The sequence below is a fragment of the Anoplopoma fimbria genome, chromosome 15 (assembly GCF_027596085.1).
Source record: "Anoplopoma fimbria isolate UVic2021 breed Golden Eagle Sablefish chromosome 15, Afim_UVic_2022, whole genome shotgun sequence".
Taxonomy (NCBI): Eukaryota; Metazoa; Chordata; class Actinopteri; order Perciformes; family Anoplopomatidae; genus Anoplopoma; species Anoplopoma fimbria.
Genome location: NC_072463.1, coordinates 8,227,251 through 8,240,926, shown reverse-complemented (window position 1 = coordinate 8,240,926; position 13,676 = coordinate 8,227,251). Strand labels below are relative to the sequence as shown.

Here is a 13,676-nt window from a genome sequence, read left to right as displayed (position 1 = left end):
TGGAGGCACCTGGACAGAGATCTGACCCACTTGAGAAAATGTGCTATAGGCAGACTATTTTTGCATATGTTGTGTCTGAAGACAACAATTCTATGTCATAATAAAGTTATTTATAATATTGACAATAATTGATTATTTTCTTTTTCTTATTGTGATTAAATGTCGGCTAAATGACCAGGTTGTGCAAAGTGACACCAGTCAAGCAGGACCTTTGCAGTTGTAGGTTCTGGTACAAATGTGTTCTGTGTCATGGTGGCAGACAAACATAAACCAGACTAAACTGGATCCAGCTCGCTTTTATTTGCAGAAGAGTTCACCACCCACCTTTTTGGCCCGACATTACAGAAACTCTCTAGGACACAACAACCTCCCTACATTTTTTTTTTCCACCTAAAAAATAAAGTAAAGAAAAATGGTAGTGGTGTCATAATGAATGTTTTCTACCCTCTGCATGATCAGTGGTCACCAAGAAAAATGGTAACACAAATGTTCTAATATTAGAATTAAAACAGCTTCAAAGTGCTGTTCTGATGGCCAATAAATTAGAATGAATATATACAGGGGACACCATTTAATATTGATATTTAAACACACAAATGGATACAATACAAATACTGTATCATAGTTGTGAAAATGGTCTAAAATGACCTTGTTTTTATTACCTTTAAATTACCCACTCTGCTGGAAAAGACGAGCCCCCTGACTTCCTCTGCCACACAGGTGAACGGGCAGCTCCGCTCTCTTTTTTTTAGTGCGCAGTGTATTACGGTAAAAACGAAAGGAGGCGGGCTCTGACCTACATGTGCGTCGCGTTTTGATTGACATGGCGGAGTCTCCCAGTACGCGTTGCGCCGCGCCAGCAGACAGGCAAGACCCGACCCTGGGAATAAAAAAACACGCAGCGACGTCTGTTTGAAGATTATTTTATTGCAGCGAGGTGAGTTCTCTTCACACTTCTGTTTTACGGTAGGAAAAAAAACAAACTGCGAAAACAACGAGAATGGCGTCCGATGGAGTCGTTGTTTGAAAAAGTTTTAGAAGTGCGTGTCTCTGAGTGTAAGTCTGTGTGTGCGTGTGTGTGTGTGTGTGTGCGTGTGTGTGTGTGTGTGAGTTTGGAGAGCTGAGCGCTGACGCCGGCAGTCTGGGCCACTTGGCTGGCGCAAAGGAAAAAGGAAAAAGTGCTCCGCTGCTGCTGCTGCTGCTGCTGCTGAAGGGGGGTGAATCGAAACTTTTTTTGGGGCACAATTTCCCCGTTTATTTACAAAAAAAAACCCAACCCAGTTAAACGCTAAACTTAGAGGGGTGGTCATCGTGTTAGTTTTATCACACCAGTCGAGGTGGGACATTTTGCGTTTGGAGTCTCTTCTCTTTGTGGTCCCGATTTCTCAGCTTTCACCAAAGAATGTGTTTTTGTCTCCGAGGACTTCAGATGGAGTGAGTGCGCAACAGAAGAAAACCCATTTTTTTCTTTCTTTCTTTCTCTCTCTCTCTCTCTCTTTTCTGCAACAGATCGCAGTTGTTTGACGCTGTTACTTTGCTTTTATTTGGAAATGTTCTTTTTTTTGTTGTTGTAGCTTGCTTAACATCAGGAAATGAATTATTTTATCGTTGGAAAAAGAACGCGTTATGGAAGATGCTGAGGCAGTCAGATTTGACAGAGGAGGAGGAGGAGGAGGAGGGGGGGGGGGGGGGGGGTTGCGAAATCATTGAATTGGCGCTATAGGGGGGAGTTTATAATGCGTTTGGGTAACTGTTGAGGAAATGGTGAAGGGGGTTTTGTTATGAGGACTTTCCATGGAGTTTGTGCGCGAATGCAGAATGCAGGAAAAAGGGTAAAAAAAAAATCCCAACTCCAGCATATCCTAGCATTCCTTCCAGGCAGTCTCTCCCTCTCTCTCTCTCTCTCTCTCTCTCTCTCTCTCTCTCTCTCTCTCTCCCCCCCCTGTCCCTGTCCTCTCTCTCTCTCTCCCTCTTTCAGAAACGACTACGTGTCTGTCTGTTTGTGGAGGGAAGACAAATCTCCCTCTCTCTCTCTCTCTCTCTCTCTCTCCTCTCTCTCTCTCTCTCTCTCTCTCTGATGCAGACGTGGAAATCAAACATTGGTCTCCAGCTTGGAGCGATCGATTATCTGTGCGCCTTCCACGTACGCACAGAAAGAAAGCGCAGCGCTAGAAGTGCGTTAGTTCCGCAGCGGAGAGGAGACCGGAGATGTGGCAGCAATAGGTCGCACATATTCAGATTGCCAAAGATGACTCTTTTTTTTTTTTTTTTTTTTTTTTCCCTTCCTTTAAATGTAATAACAGGACTGAGTGGTTAATTGTCATGCTGTCATGATTAGCGGTGGGGGTATAATTGGGGCTATGATTTTTTTTTTAGAATTATGTATCCACCCCCTGCTGTGGACTCTGGATCCAGTGGGCACATTGGAGAATATAAGCCAGGGGAAAAAATAACCTAACACTTCAGACACAGACACGCACGCACACGCACGTGCGCGCCCGCCCGCATGCGCTTACTTTTTTTTTTTTTAGGGGAGAGAGAGAGAGAAAGAAAAGAGGGAGAAATCCAATCCCAAATACATGACGTCAGATGACATTCCGTTGGTGAAAAGGCTGATGTGGCCATGTACAATTTTCATTTTTTCTTTCTGTGCAAAACTGATATCAGACTTTTTTGTTTGGGGGTGGTGAGAGGGGGGGAATGATTGTCTACCTGCTGAAAAGGTGCGTTTAGGTTTAGGTGAGAGCAAAGGAATTCTCTCTGCGGTGCATGAATGGCCAATTATTTTCGCTTCCACAAGTCTGAGGGCATCAGAAAGTCTCAGCATCAAAAGCTTAGGCCATGGACAATGAGCCGAGGTATGAACAGTGGATGGAGACTAGTTATTTTTTTTTATTTTTTTTTTACAGAAATCTCTTTAGGTGAAAGTAGCATACTTTTCTCTCCTTAAAGTCATTTAAAAATGTCTTATTTCAAAATCAGGCCCTGAATCAGATATCAAAAGTTCCTTAACAGGAAAGATAGGACTTCAGATTGGGAATTCTCTGATTTAAATTCCCAGGAAGTTTAGTCTCTGCAGCTTGTGTGTGTGTGAAACAAATGCTAAAGGCACTGTTGGGTTTTTGCAATTGATCCACAAAGTGAACAAGCTGTTGGTTGGCACATCACAAAGGATAAATGCAATCTATATTTATCTTAAGTACTGCATCCATATCCCTCTTAGCACAAGCTCAGTGAGGTTTATATCACTGTACACTGAAAGCTAATCCTCTTTGGCTTCAACATTTATACACAATAAGAATGTAAACAAAGCTCACAGCTCGACTTTTGAAAAGTTCTGAAAGCCCCGTTATGTCGTCCTTGTATTCATAGCGAATTCAATAAAAAAGTTTGGCTGAAAACTCTTATTCCAGCGTTTGTAATGACAGGCCTTGTGAGTTTTTATTTTTTTATGTTTCTCTACTGTATGTTTGAGTTTAGTCGGCGGTGTGGAGAGCCAGGAATGTGCTGCTAGAGGATGTTCAACGGCATAATGTAAGCAGGGAATTGCAACCAAACTGATGCAATGGCAAGAAAGTGAATTTCCTCTCTCAGTTTTCAGTCCGCCTCTTGCAAAAATCCCCTTTTTCTGTGTTTAAAAAAAAAAGATACACTAAATACACTGCATTTATATAACAGAAGAGAAAGAATGGCGTTCCGACTGGAGTCAGGTTGAAGGAGAGAGCCATTGTTGCTTTGGCCTTTCTCTTTCTTTCACATGAATAGGCAAAGGGGTTGAATGACGCTTTATATAAGTTAACGACCTGTGCTCTGCTACCATTACGGCTTTGTCACACAGGTACAACTCACTCAGCTGTGTCAGTCTGTGTGACGGTGCGTCACTGCCCACACATGGGGTGAATGTAACTTTGCAGCTGCTTTTGTTTGAAACCACGTAATCGGTTTGTCAGTTTGTTTTAGTCCACTGAAGGGCCTGAACCAGGATTGGGGGAATGGGTGCCAAGAATTCAGAGTTTATCATTAGAAAGTAGAAATTTATTGTTCTTTCTCTTACAGTTTACTGAATGTAATCAAAGTTTCTCACTTTCCCACGTGTTCTCCTCCAGCAGGTGAAAATAAACACAAAGATGGACACATAGCGACCCGGGTTTGATGGACTGGTCGCGTTTTGTCTCTAATATTCTGAGACGGGTTATTCTAAGGGCAATGAGGAAGTCGCTCCTATGTTTCATGAGGACTCGTGATGCCAAGAGCATCTGTCTCCTTATGACCTCAGGCATAATCTGGGTTCTCCGCTTTCTCCCTGTAGCGGCTTGTGGTTCTCTGTTGGCCCTGTAAAAACCTTCAGGTACGCCCGGTGTGTATGTGTGTGTGTGAGTGTGTGTGTGAGTGGTAACGTCGGACATGTTATCAGAGGGGTAGTGTAACGTTCTGATGTCTTAGTGCCAAACCTACAGTATGTGCATTACTGTACATTTTTGAAGGCATTGATTGTTATTTCTGAGAGACACAAAGCAAAATGCTTCTAATTGGTCATTTTCATTTTAGGAATAGGATCCAAATACACATAAGTTTAATGACTCATGATCAAACCTTTAATTTATTTTCAAGCAAAAATACCACACATTAACTAGTTCCAGCCACTCTAATCTTAAGACTTGTTGCTTTTCTAAACCAAAATGAACTAAATACCCTAGGATTTTGGATGAAACTTTGGCGCCACCTTCGGATTTTCCCCACATTTTATAGACCACAACAAGTAATCAATTAATCCATAAAATAATCATTAGATTAACTTTTAATACAAAATATACAATACAGATAATGAAACAAAGGCATAATGCCCTGGAAGCTGTAGAAAAGAAGGAAATGCAATCAGCCCAGTGTAGATATAAGATCATCCACAATGGCCCAATGATGATGACTGTTTATACTGGTCCATTTGGCCCTGATAAGCTGCCCGTATCTGGAATATTTCCTTTCCATTAAATGGTATGCCCTTTTATTTGTGCAGAACTGTGGTTTGCATAAAGTCTGCTATCAGTTGAACCATCTGATTTTCAAAATGCAACAGGTGTGTTGCAAAGAAAGATTGCCGGCCTTGCCGTCTCTGTAGCAGAGGTGTGCTTTGGTGAAGTGGACGAGCGGCTTCCTGCTTCCTGCTTGTTAGGAGGTGTTTTACTTATTGGCGGGTTGGATGTGGGCAGGCGTTCCTGTTCACTGAGGTCAAGGGGTCGACGCCGGGAGTGCAGGAGGAGGAGATTTTCTGCAGTTTCTCTTCCTCTCGTCCCTACAAACCTCTCTGTTCAGATGATGCACAGTAAAGCAAGTGGCTTCTTCCTGTGGTGGAGCAGTTTGCTTTGAAAATCGTCTCTTCTGCTGCTGCTGCTGCTGCTGTTACATATGATGGAGTGCAGTTGAGCTCTCAAGAGGACACCCACCCAATGTGGCTTTATTTAGATGACAGAAATCTTCATGCCGTGCAATAAATTACTGATAAATATGCCATTTATTTTTATCATGCGTGACAAAAAACCAGCCACTGTAACTGGAACTGTAACCAGCAAATACTCAGAATCTTTGCTTTAAAAATCCTATTATTAGTTAATCAAGTATCAAAATAGTTGCAGATTAATTTCCTGTCCATCGAGATTTTTTCAGCTTTGTTGATTACTGAGACTACTAGAAGTGTTATTGCATGAAAAGCATTGTAAGAAAGTAATAGAAATACCATTGTGACTGATATTGAGCTTCTTTCTGTTTGCATTAATCAGTGTATGATGATATGTCGCTCCTCTTACAAACTGTGAATACTACTGACTTTCTGTTCATCCTAACACACAGACTCATTTAGAAAGTTTGCACTAGTTTTTTGGCCCTGTGTGTTCTTGGTTTGTTTTGGTATTCTTTGTATACGAGTGAATTAAGTGTCTTGCAATAGCTTTTGGAGTGGTTTCATTTGAATTCAAATGGGAGGATCTACACTTTGGTCAAACTGAACCTGAAGGCAACACGTTTCACCATGTAAAGACATTTCTAGTAAGAGCTGCGTGTATGTGTGAGCTCCCAAACAGAAAAACAACTTTGTCAAAACTCATCTTCTGCTCGATGCTTTCGCTTTCCGTTTCCCAGTGTTCTGTTACACTGCCGGTCACACGGCCGTCTCTCTCTCCGCTCCTCTCTCCCCTCCTCTCTCTCTATATCTGTGTCTCGTTCTCTCCCATATGAACGCTGGCTTTTTGTTGAAGTATCCCAGTATCTCATGTTTGCTCGGCACAGAGCTGTAATGTTTACCCTCCTCCTCTCTTTCTTTCTTCCTCCCTCCCTCCCTCCCTCCCTCCTTCCTTCCCTTCCTCCCCCTCGTTCTCCAGTGCCCGTCTCCGTCTTTTTTGTCTCCCTTTATAATTTCCTGCATTGTTGACAGTTGATTTAGAAGAAGATAAAAGAACCCTTTCAACTTCCCTACTCCCTTTCTCCCTCCTCCTCTCTCCTTTTCTCATTGCCCTCTCCTCTCCTCTCTGGAACAACCTCAGTCATTTCTGTTCCTAGTTATACAAGTTGCAGTCCAAAATAAAACATCTGAAATTTGGAGAAATGTCACTCCTACAATGCTAAAAAAAATTGAATAGCTTCAAATGTCTTATTCGGTCCAACTAACAGTCCAAAACCCCAAAGATTTCAGCACTGGTTTAAGATGTTGTAGTGATATCTGTTTTTGAAATCTTGAGCAACATAATGCGCATTTGCATAGCATCTTCAAGCATAAAAATCAAATGTTTTCTGCCTCCAGCTTCACAGATGTGAGGATTGTCTGCTTTTCTTTGTCTTATGTGATAGCCAATTGAATATGTGTGGGGTTTTCAACTGTAGCAAACTGATGTAACCTTGAGACTGAAAACTCCTCCTTGGGTTTGTTTTAATGGACATTTTCTGCTATTTCATGGTGTTTTATAGACCAGGGGAGTCATCTGTTAATGAATAGAATATACGGTGGAAAAGATTCATTATCTATAGCCTAACTATTGTATAACAGAAGAAGACAGATAAAAGAGTAATTAAGTAGATCGATCATTGAAAAAATATACATTTATAAAGATTAAAAAAGGGGCAATACTGCAGTAATAGTACATTAACAGTATAGTATAGTACAATCAGCAATAGTTTGAATACACAACACAGTTTGCACATGATGCAATGCCTGACTTCACCAAAGACTTTCACTTCTCTAGTTGCTGATTTGATTCATTGCTCATCACTTGTTGTCATTCGGAACGTCCTGACGGCAGCTCTATGGCTGTGTGGCAGAAGGGAAAGGCAGACTGACCTTTCGTGGATTAGTGCAGCAGATGATGAAACAAAAATGATAATGACAAAAAGATATTTGGAATCCAGTAATTAGGCTGTCAAGTCTCAGCTCAAGCTCTCGTCAGTCGGTAAAGTTCTGTGGATACAGGCATGCATGCAGAAAATCTGCCCTGTCCTGCCCGTGCCCAGTTCCTCGGGGGAATCATCCATAGAAAGTGTGTGTGTGTGTGTGTGTGTGTGTGTGTGTGTGTGTGTGTGTGTGTGTGTGTGTGTGTGTGTGTGTGTGTGTGTGTGTGTGTGTGTGTGTGTGTGTGTGTGTGTGTGTGTGTGTGTGTGTGTGTGTGTGTGTGTGTGTGTGTGTGTGTGTGTGTGTGTGTCAGCTGGCTGGCTGGATCAAGCGTGCACCTGAACACGCACACACACAGAGCTGACTTTACGTGCCTGCATTAGCATGCCAGGCGTGTTGATGTTGCTAGTTGGCAGGCCCATGGAAAGTTCCGCCGGTCGTTAATGGCTGTTTTTATGCCCGTCTGTGAGCGTCTCGAGTGAGTATCTCAAGTGTCTCCAGTCTGCTGTGGGCTTGGGTTCATGTGTGTGTGAAACAGAATCTAGATCTTATATTTCTGATTGTTATATGGCTAGAATTGGAACTGGTACACACATTTTTAAGTATCCTTTCTGTGTGTATCTACCGTGTATGTGTGGTACACACATATGTTTGCGGGTATGCAGGACCAGGGCTGAGGGTTCTGCTCAAGGAGGAAGTAGGTGTTTTTTAATGCGAAGCCACATGTTTTATTGCTTTGCCTTGTTAAACCACCCTCCTCCCCCCCCCCCCCCACCCCCTCCAGGGCATGCAAACACACTTCAACCCTTCCCTCCCTCCCCCTCCTCTCACCCCGTCTTCCCCCGCCCCGTCCCAGCCCCACATACCTATCATTTCTCCTCCTTGTTCACTCGCCACTCACAGCCCATTTCCACGAGGCTAACGCATCTAGACATTTTTTAAGGTAGTTTTCAAAACCAATGCGGATTGAAATTTAACAAACCAGGAGTAAAAACAGCTGAAGCTTTATTCCATGAGGGAAGGGAGTACTGTCGTGTATAAAATAATGTTAAATAGTGATTTGATCACAGCTCATAATTACCTGTCTACCAAATCCAACGGTAATTATGCGCTGCTTGATTGAGACGTCCATCAACTCATGACTTAAATACAGGTTAATGAAAACACACGTATTGAGTTACTGGCTGTACAGACTTTAAAGATGAGTAACCACAGGAGGATTGCAGGCGGGTGGAAAGTTGGCCACTTAACCTTACTGATACTAGTGCACATGATGAGTCTATGCAGGCATCCTTGTTATGGAACAACATAGTCAACTTTGAAGAGATTAAAAAAAATAAATGTGCATTTTATCCTGCTTGTTTTGGAGACGGCCTCCCCTACTTTCCCCCACAAATCACTGAAACATCCACCCACACACATAGGCAGGCAGATACACACACACACACACACACACACACACACACACACACACACACACACACACACACACACACACACACACACTACAGCTCTCACACACCCGCATCCCTGAACTAGTGTGTGAAATCCTGAGGCTGATTGAGGAGGAGGAATGTGACCTTGTGACCCTGGTGTGGGGGTGTGTGTGTGGGGGGGTGTGTGTGTGTGTGTGTGTGTGTGTGTGTTGTTAGGGAGCAAGTGATTGTATGTACACTTTCCATTTGCATGCTATTCCAAGAAGTGTCCTCTCTCATTTTTCAGCCCCATTCAGTTTTCCTCGAATGGATTAAACAATGCTGTCTGCTCTCTACACATGCATAAACACACACAAACACACACATGCACATTCATAAACACAACTATGAGTTAGTCATGGAATTAGGCATGTAAAGTACCATTCATTCATGATTTCCTTGCTCTGTTTTGCATTTAAAAGGTGTGTGTGTGTGTGTGTGTGTGTGTGTGTGTGTGTGTGTGTGTGTGTGTGTGTGTGTGTGTGTGTGTGTGTGTGTGTGTGTGTGTGTGTGTGTGTGTGTGAGAACATCTCACAGACTCAGTTGTTGTCTTGTCTGTGAGAGAGGTTTCTCATGTAGGTGGAGACTAAATAGTCTCTCTCTCAGTACACACACACACACACACACACACACACACACACACACACACACACACACACACACACACACACACACACACACACACACACACACACACACCCACTGAGCAAGCTTTTTCATGGCCCATAAAACTGATGATCTGAATGTCTCTTGGTGGTTTGTCTCCGTCTACATTCTCGTCCATCCAAGAATGTGAGATTGTGCCTCAGTTTATCTGCGAGAGAGAGAGAGAGAGAGACAGAGAGAGAGAGAATTCACTTCTTGACTTGGCATAGCTGTCTTAATTAAGACTCATGGCATGCAGCCCTGATGGAGCTCGGCATTAGTGGCAGAGACATGCTGTGTGTGCCGGACTGGACGGCAGCAGGTCCGCTGGCAGGGAATGTGTGTTTTTCTTCCTGACTCGGTGGTTGTCCACCTTCACTCCTCCTTTTACTAGCCGCCTGAAACGCAGAGCTGATTACGAGGATTGTAGGTCATAGCATTGAAATGTATGGTGATGCAGAGGAAGGTGGCTCTTTAAGACAAAACTTCACAGCAGAGGCAAAACAACAGAAGAAGTATTTGGAAATTATACATGCCGTGTCATGCACCTCTGACTCTAAGGCCGCTATATAAACTGTGATTTGTTACATATTTTATTTGGTGTTTAGTCAACTGTATGTTGAAATCTTTCTCCAAATTGGAGTTTCACCTAAGTGCATATAATGTAACCGTAAAATGAACAGCAGGGATGTCATATTAGTTACTAGTTGCCTACTGATTGATTGATCAGAAAACAATAAAAAATGGCCACCGCAATATCCTAGAAAACATCATCAAATGTCCAAAATCCCAAAATATTCTATTTGCTTAAGACTAAGAAAAGCAGCAAATTCTCATATTTGAAGTATGTGAAACCATCAAATGTTGGCAATTTTGCAGCTCTAGTTTATTCTAAACAGGTCCTTGAATTTTGTAGTTACTCCCACCTATAAATAAAACACTAGGTTCAAAAAATTTGATTCAGTTTTGCATAAAAGCATCTTCCTCTGTCCAAGTATAAAATCACCCGTCATCATTAATTTACTGTAAAAGCACACACTTACAAAATTGACTTGATTTGATTCATTCCCCAAAAACTGTATTTACAGTAATAAATTAAAACAGTCACATTAGACACATCCATATTTTCTCTCTCTCTTTATGGACACACATACAGAATTGTGCACACATATACACACACACACACACACACCCTCAAACAAACACAGGCTAAATATTGTGTCCGGTGTCTGATCCCTGAGTCTCATTCTGTGGTTGAATTTGGGTTTTGGGGTTTTGACTCCTGGGACCCATAAGCTGAGATGTTTATTGACTGTACAGAAAAGGAAAAAAAAAAAAAAATCTGTACAACCAGAAGCCAAACCATACACTTAAACATGCTGAATATGAATGTGACTGTCCTTCATGATGAACTGTAAGTGATCTTCAGTGCTGTGGTGTCCTGCTGTGGAGTCTGGGCTCAGCTGATGAAAGTTTTAACTGCTGGAGCACAGTGCTGAAAGTATTGTTCGCTACCCGCCAACTGGTACACAACGTATTGTGTGTACGTATGTTTACATTTGTGTGCGCATGCTTGTTTTTGTGTAAAGGGGTTCAAGCATGCCTCTGCACCCCATTGGTGTGTGTTTATGGGTGTGTGTGTGTGTGCGTGTGCGGGGGCCTGTGTCTGTGTGCGCAGTGGGGAGGAAGTGGCTGTGTTTGTTTAAACTAAGCACGCTCAGCCATGTGGGACAATTTAGCGGGAATGAGAGCCCTGCACTCCCCCTCCCCCTCCCCCCCCGAGCCTGCACCAACCTCCTCCATACCACCCCCACCCCCTACCCCGAAAAAACCTTCTGAATGGGCAGCTGTCTTTTGAAGGCCGAGGGGTTGTTTGGGAAGTAGGGCCGACAGTGTTTGGGGGTGGGGGGAGGGAGGATGGGGGGGGGGGGGGGGGGGGGGTGAGTGGTGAAGAAGAAGAAGAAGAAGAGGCGGGCCAGGGGGAGCGCTCAGACAGGTTGAAGCTAGATGTGGGACGGATAGAAGAGGAGCGGAGGAGGAAGAGATGAGGGAGTAGAGGAAGAGGCCGAGCGCCGGTGCATGAAAATCAAAGTGTAACTAATGTTCATTGTCACTGGTCCTTTTCTTGTGAGAACCGTGCAACCACGAAAGTCATACACAACACAGTCTCTGCCTTCTCTGAGAGACCGACTTCAAAAGGGATCCAGCTCTGTCATATTTTTTGCTAAAGGGTTGTGTTGCGTGGAACCAACTGTATTACACAGCAGTAAAGGAAAGACTTGGAGGGAGGTGGTGGGCGAGGACGCATGGAGGAGGCATGATTGAGAATGTGGAGCTAATGCAGTCCTGGTGCTGTATAATGTCATGTCTGGCATGTAAATGGATATCTGAGGCACGTGTTAGGCCTGCTGAGAGCCCACAGTGTGCATCATTTTGTGTGTGTGTGTGTGTGTGTGTGTGTGTGTGTTGTGTGTGTGTGTTTGAGAGAAAGAGAAAGAGAAAAGAAGAGACACAGACAGAAGGTTTGAACCTGAGTTGAGTTCGCCTTGCTTGATATCGCCATGGTTACAAGAGGAGAAATTACTTTGAAGGAACAAGTATTTCATGTAACACGTGTATAAAAAAAAAAAGAATTCTGTTCTGCTCTTCCTTTTGTTTTTCTACCTTTTGTTATCAGTGGCTTTATTTGTATGTCACACACCTGAAGGCATGCACATCTTCAGTGTTTGGTCAGTAGGTTAAAGGTCAGTAGGGTTCAGTGTTGCTGTGCTCTTGGGGCTAAATATGTTCAAGAATTCCCCCAAATCTTTAATGATCCTTGAATAAACATCAGACCGAATGAACCCGGCTCTTATTTAACATTATAAGCCAACTAACCATGCTAAGACAGAACCCAGATGGCTTGTTGGTGCATCTACCCACCCTGTCCTACCACCCAACCAGTCAGCCCCAACTCAGCCTTTAGTCTCCTGGCTCGTCGAACCAGCCTCCATGTGTGTGGTCAGACTGAGCCTTGGAGATCCAGGGCGTTAGGGAGGGGTTTGCTGTGAGCTCTTCTTGGGGCTCAGTGCTCCTCTCTGGGCTGCAGAGCGCTCAGCCCTCAGCCTCCCTGGATCGGATGGAGAGAAGTCTGAGCTGTGGTGGGGCAGGAGGAGGGAGGGAAGAAGAGAGATAGAGAGAGAGATGGGGGAGAGTCAGGGAGGAGGGGGAGAGAAGGACAAAAGGAGAAGAAAAATCTGGAAGCGATGCCATGAAGAAGAGTGAGTCATGTTCATGTGCTTGTGGGAGAATAGCCACTTCCTCTGTATTAATTACACACAAACACCAACAAAACAGCATTTTCTTTTCTTTTCTTAAGGCAGTCTGGCGTATAGACCTGGAATAATAAAGAAGTCGGCAGTACCGGTCGTGAAGACATTGATGAGGCTGATAGAAGTAATGAAGAGAATGACATCAGTTTTAATGATGATGATCAGGGCGCGGTGGGTTTATGTTTGCTCCGGTCTGTAAACTATTTTGTTGTGTGTGTGTGTTTGTGTGGTCACCAGTTTATGGAAACTGGCCTTGAACATCTGTAAGTCAAAGGAGTTCTCAGTTTGGATAAAAGAGTGTGAGTCTGGCAGTCTTGGCTGATGTAATGGGTGGGAACGTCAATGTCTGTGACTCGGATAAACGTTATCAGAAAGTCACTTTGTCTCTCTGTTTGGAGACACAATGACCCACATTATTTCACTTTAAGATTTCATCCCGTCTCTATGCAACTTTTTTTCTCACACGAAGGAGATGTATAAATCTCCTTTATTCACTGCTCTCCTGTCCTCTGCTGCGTGGCTACGTGGCAATCATTGGACTGTCAGGGCCTCTACTGTGGGTTTACTGCCTGCTGGCCCAACCACACACACACACACACACACACACACACACACACACACACACACACACACACACACACACACACACACACACACACACACACACACACACACACCAGCTCACAACCGTACAGCTGCAGGAGGGAGGGCTTCGCTGGCAGCTAGCTGCGCTGTCCTAACCTGATGCTAACGCAGAACTCCCAGTGCGACACAGAGCCGATTGTGAATGCTTTGCCTTCATGAATAGCCGGGGAAAAAGTGAAGAGTGTGTTTCAAACTCTCTTAATTTGCAGGACTCATTCAATTTTCTCT

The 13,676-nt window shown here is 43.7% G+C and overlaps 1 protein-coding gene across 1 annotated transcript in view; it reads left to right on the top strand.

Moving 5' to 3' along the window:
* The first annotated feature begins 850 nt into the window (after positions 1-850).
* The window catches only part of fndc3ba (fibronectin type III domain containing 3Ba), a 92,238-nt gene continuing 79,412 nt past the window's right edge, over positions 851-13,676 (top strand). Inside the window, 1 exon segment of the mRNA XM_054614070.1 lies at positions 851-937. The gene's annotated coding sequence lies outside the window, so the exon portion shown is untranslated.